The sequence below is a fragment of the Cyclopterus lumpus genome, chromosome 7 (genome assembly GCF_009769545.1).
Source record: "Cyclopterus lumpus isolate fCycLum1 chromosome 7, fCycLum1.pri, whole genome shotgun sequence".
NCBI classification, from domain to species: domain Eukaryota; kingdom Metazoa; phylum Chordata; class Actinopteri; order Perciformes; family Cyclopteridae; genus Cyclopterus; species Cyclopterus lumpus.
The window spans coordinates 23,643,645-23,648,644 of NC_046972.1; the positions used below are offsets into that span (position 1 = coordinate 23,643,645).

Sequence of the window (5,000 nt, forward strand, 5' to 3'; positions counted from 1 at the left end):
AAGGCAGATACCAGGTCTCTTATTGTGAAGGCTCATTTCAAACTGGTAATAAGGCAGACACCAGGTCTCTTTTTGTTAAGGCTCCTGTTGAACTGGTAATAAGGCAGATGACCATAAGTATTTGTAGATATGGGACGTGGACATCGGTTGGAAAAGTGATACCAAAGATAATTTTGTGCAAAAAAAAATAACGTGCAAATGTACATAGTTAATAGTTAATAATGAAGCTGTTTAATAGCAGCAAACTAATCTGGAACTTCGGCCGTTTAGATTGCAGCAGGCTGTCACACGGATGTTTCTGGGTTAGAATATGTACTTATTAATGGATAGATGAATAGGACATGAACTAGCCTGTGTGTGACAAACACACACGCTCTTATTGTTCCTCCCTTAAAAATAATATTAGGCTACGATAAAATGATTATTGAAATCAGCTGAGTGCAAGACAACAGTCGTGTTCATATTGCTAATTGCTATAATTCCCAATATGCAACATTAGCTTCTACCAAAACAACACTTTGGGTAAATGCACCCAGGGATCGATTCGGCCCTCAAATATAAAACTTAGCATTCGTGATTCACGACTTCAGCTTCGTGAACGTATCACAATGCATCACGAGGCACCTGTCAAACACAACCCAGGGGACAAATGATCTCAACTACTACCAGCAGTGAATAATGAGCCGGACTTCTGGCTCAGCAGCTCAATGCACTTAAATGTTCTCCCTCTAAGATGAACGGGTACTCGTTCATTTGGCCGTCACTGCAAACAGAAACAGAAATAGACCATTGTGTAGGTTTGCCAGCTGATACAATGTGATATTCATCCAAAGAAATAGAAAAGGAGTAGAACGGACACGCCCATTCAAAACCAACGTAGCAGGCTGTTTTCCAAGCTAATGTCGGTATGCACTAACGAGCGGTGGAGTAGCAATGTTACGAAGCGTAGCGAACCCGATTAAAAAAAATAATGAAATGCTTTATCCGCACTCTCGTCACGGCCTTGGACAGCACAATGCTATCACCAGAAGAGTCACAATTTAGTGTTTTTCATGTAACCAGTGCAGAATTAAACCATGGTGGACTTACCGAGCTAGCTAGCTAAATAGCAAACGGCTTGTTTTGTTAGCTAGCGTGCTAATGCCCGCCATGCTTTAATGCTGCACTTGTGAAAGGAAATGAGCCGAACAGCGGGGTCGGCGTGCGATCCCTCGTGTCACGTCCCGCCGCGACAAAGGACAAGCCGGCTAGTTAGCTACCTCGCTAACTAGCCGGCCATCCAGCTCTGGAGCTGCGTTAGCTCTCTTTTACGGCCCCGCTAATGTATTTTGTCCCCATAACAAGAATCGCCCGTTTCTTTTGTGCTCGTCAAATGACCGGGGAGAGAACCGCTCGATGTCTGTTTCAGTCCTATTCTATAGATCTGTGTACACGTTGTCTCACAACGCAAACAGCGGCATTGGATGCAGTAAAAAAGAGTTTCCTGAATTATCCACCAATTGACATTCTTGGTGGAAAGCACATCAATATCTTGCTTGCAAAAAGAATAAATCAAACAAAGGGGTCAACAGATAATAGCAGACAACAACCAGCTTTCTCTCCCCAATGAAACCCCCGGGACGTTGACACTGGGACACTCGATGAGGTGCCTCTCGGTCTCGAACACACGTGGCTCTCCGTGACCCATTCACCCCTTTATTCTTTGTTTTTTTTACACTTATTTGAACAGACGGTAAACACCAGGCATACCTGACATGGAGCGACAACGACATGGAGAAGTGCTTTGGGACTTTGAGTGCTTGCAAAGAGAAGAGGAAAAAGTGACTATTGTGAATTTGAGTGCGCACTCCGAAAAGGCCATTCCTTTCCCACACCTCCATCTTTATGACTTCATATCCTCCCGGTCCTATTGTGGAAAAAAAGTAGCTGTTTCCATCACAGGAGGCCCCCTTTTGACTGTGTTTGTCCCCCTTATTTGAGGGTCTGTTACAGCTCAGTCCACATGGTGGATTGAGTGGGTCTCTTTTGTGTAAAAAATTTAAAAAAAATAAACATTACCGTCATTAGAGCGTCAAGAAAAAGTACAGAAACCTTGAAATGACCGAAATTGTTCTAACTCTAGTGAGTTTGTGAAGTCACTCATAGTCAGAGGATGATGAAGGAGATATGTAGACGGGGCCTTTTGAAGGGTAACTTCACCCCCCAGGTCTGAGCCATAGACGTGGACGTAGAGGCGTTGCAGCTTTAACACATGAAGCATAGACTTCTATACAACCAGAGGAGTCGCCCCCTGGTGGTCAGGAGAGAGAATGCAGCTTTAACACATGAAGCATAGACTTCTATACAACCAGAGGAGTCGCCCCTTGGTGGTCAGGAGAGAAAATGCAGCTTTAACACATGAAGCATAGACTTCTATACAACCAGAGGAGTCGCCCCCTGGTGGTCAGGAGAGAGAATGCAGCTTTAACACATGAAGCATAGACTTCTATACAACCAGAGGAGTCGCCCCCTGGTGGTCAGGAGAGAGAATGCAGCTTTAACACATGAAGCATAGACTTCTATACAACCAGAGGAGTCGCCCCCTGGTGGTCAGAGGAGAGAATGCAGCTTTAATGCCAAGCGTGCATTCACTCTTTAATTATAAATCAAACATGTGCCTCGTCCGTTCTCGTGTTCGTGGGCTTTTCTGGGCCAAAACAGATGACTTCCTCTCTCTCCTGTTTAAAATAACCCACCAGTGGGTCTTTAATCCTCCTGGAGAGGAGAGGGTGGGTAATTTATCACCGTCCATCTTGAACTGTTGTATTCGGAGGCCCGATTTTACTGCCGGTGTCACTCGTTAACGAGCGGATTTTACGGCGCGAGGGACGGAGGGTCACGCCACCGAGGAACTAACACTGAAAAGAAACGATCGCGCCAATTAAGTTTGTTTTTTTAGGTGTTTTTTAAATAAAATGCATCAGTGTAAAGGTAAAATCTTACAGCTGGCTGGCTATACTTTTTTTTTTTTTTGTGAACCTCGTGAATGGACACTTTGCAAAGTCCCCACCCTCAAACGCAGACCGGCCAATCACAGCGTAGCATCCGCGCGGTGCTTAACGTTTCGCCCTCGTCGTCATTTATTCTACGACGAGCGAGTTGCTTCCCAGGTCAGTGCGCTAAGAAAAGGATCAAGTCTCCTTCTCAGTAGCTGATCAGCAGGAATCAACCGTCTAAATCTGATAACAGTGCGTCCTGTAAAAAGAAAGATGGCGACGGGTCACTCGGGGCTCAAAGGGGAACAGCTGGACGGAGGCCAAGACACATATAAAGTTGAGGAAATTGCACATTGTGCATGTATAATAGTTTGTGGTCACTGTATTCAGTACAAAGGCCAAAGTACAATAATAGCCGATGGCTCAAGAGGCTTTAAAAAAAAAAAAAAAAGTTGCATGAATTTCATCTCAGATGTCACAGTATGGAACCCGTCATGAGCAGATAAGGATATTCATCTGAAACCGCTCGCAGCTGCAATATCAAAGACGTGCAGACCGACGTTGGCAGAGCGACCGTCGACTCCACATGAAACACGAGGAGGGAAATGAACGACAGGAAGGAGAAGAAAAAAAATTAAATAATTTCGTCTTCCGGGGGCGAATATTTTCAGTGTCGATTGTTTTATTTCATATTTTCTTTTCTTTCTTTCTTCTTCTTTTCTTTTTTTTCTTCTTCTCCACCTTCACATCTGGACACGTCTCTGGGACATCTGCTCGATATTGGGGGCCCGGCCAGAAATAATGATGTTTCAATGCAGCGCCGTCTGCCAGAATACAGAACCGAGACTGAAGTGTTAACCCTCCCCAGCAGCAGGGTTAACACTTCAGCGGCTTCACGCTACGAAGATCCTTCAATCTGGGCAACGGAAAGGGAAAGAACAAAGCAGGTTCCCTATCACGGTTCCCTATCAAGGTTCCCTATCACGGTTCCTTATCACGGTTCCCTATCACGGTTCCCTATCAAGGTTCCCTATCACGGTTCCCTATCAAGGTTCCCTATCACGGTTTCCTATCAAGGTTCCCTATCACGGTTTTCCTATCAAGGTTCCCTATCACGGTTCCTTATCACGGTTCCCTATCACGGTTCCCTATCAAGGTTCCCTATCAAGGTTCCTTATCACGGTTCCCTATCACGGTTCCTTATCACGGTTCCCTATCAAGGTTCCCTATCACGGTTCCTTATCACGGTTCCCTATCACGGTTTTCCTATCAAGGTTCCCTATCAAGGTTCCCTATCACGGTTCCCTATCACGGTTCCTTATCAAGGTTCCCTATCACGGTTCCCTATCACGGTTCCTTATCACGGTTCCTTATCACGGTTCCCTATCACGGTTCCCTATCACGGTTCCCTATCACGGTTCCCTATCACGGTTTTCCTATCACGGTTCCCTATCAAGGTTCCCTATCACGGTTCCCTATCACGGTTCCCTATCACGGTTCCTTATCACGGTTCCCTATCACGGTTCCCTATCACGGTTCCCTATCAAGGTTCCCTATCACGGTTCCCTATCAAGGTTCCTTATCATGGTTCCCTATCAAGGTTCCCTATCACGGTTCCCTATCACGGTTCCTTATCACGGTTCCCTATCAAGGTTCCCTATCACGGTTCCCTATCACGGTTTTCCTATCAAGGTTCCCTATCACGGTTCCTTATCACGGTTCCCTATCACGGTTCCCTATCAAGGTTCCTTATCACGGTTCCCTATCACGGTTCCTTATCACGGTTCCCTATCAAGGTTCCCTATCACGGTTCCCTATCACGGTTCCTTATCACGGTTCCCTATCACGGTTCCCTATCACGGTTTTCCTATCAAGGTTCCCTATCAAGGTTCCCTATCACGGTTTTCCTATCAAGGTTCCCTATCACGGTTCCTTATCACGGTTCCCTATCACGGTTTTCCTATCACGGTTCCCTATCACGGTTCCCTATCAAGGTTCCCTATCAAGGTTCCTTATCACGGTTCC

The 5,000-nt window shown here is 45.7% G+C and overlaps 1 protein-coding gene across 1 annotated transcript in view; it reads left to right on the top strand.

Annotated features, from left to right (window-relative positions):
* Positions 1–5,000, top strand: part of LOC117734075 (basic salivary proline-rich protein 4-like) — a 22,339-nt gene that overhangs the window by 15,464 nt on the left and 1,875 nt on the right. The gene's annotated exons all lie outside the window — the stretch shown is intronic.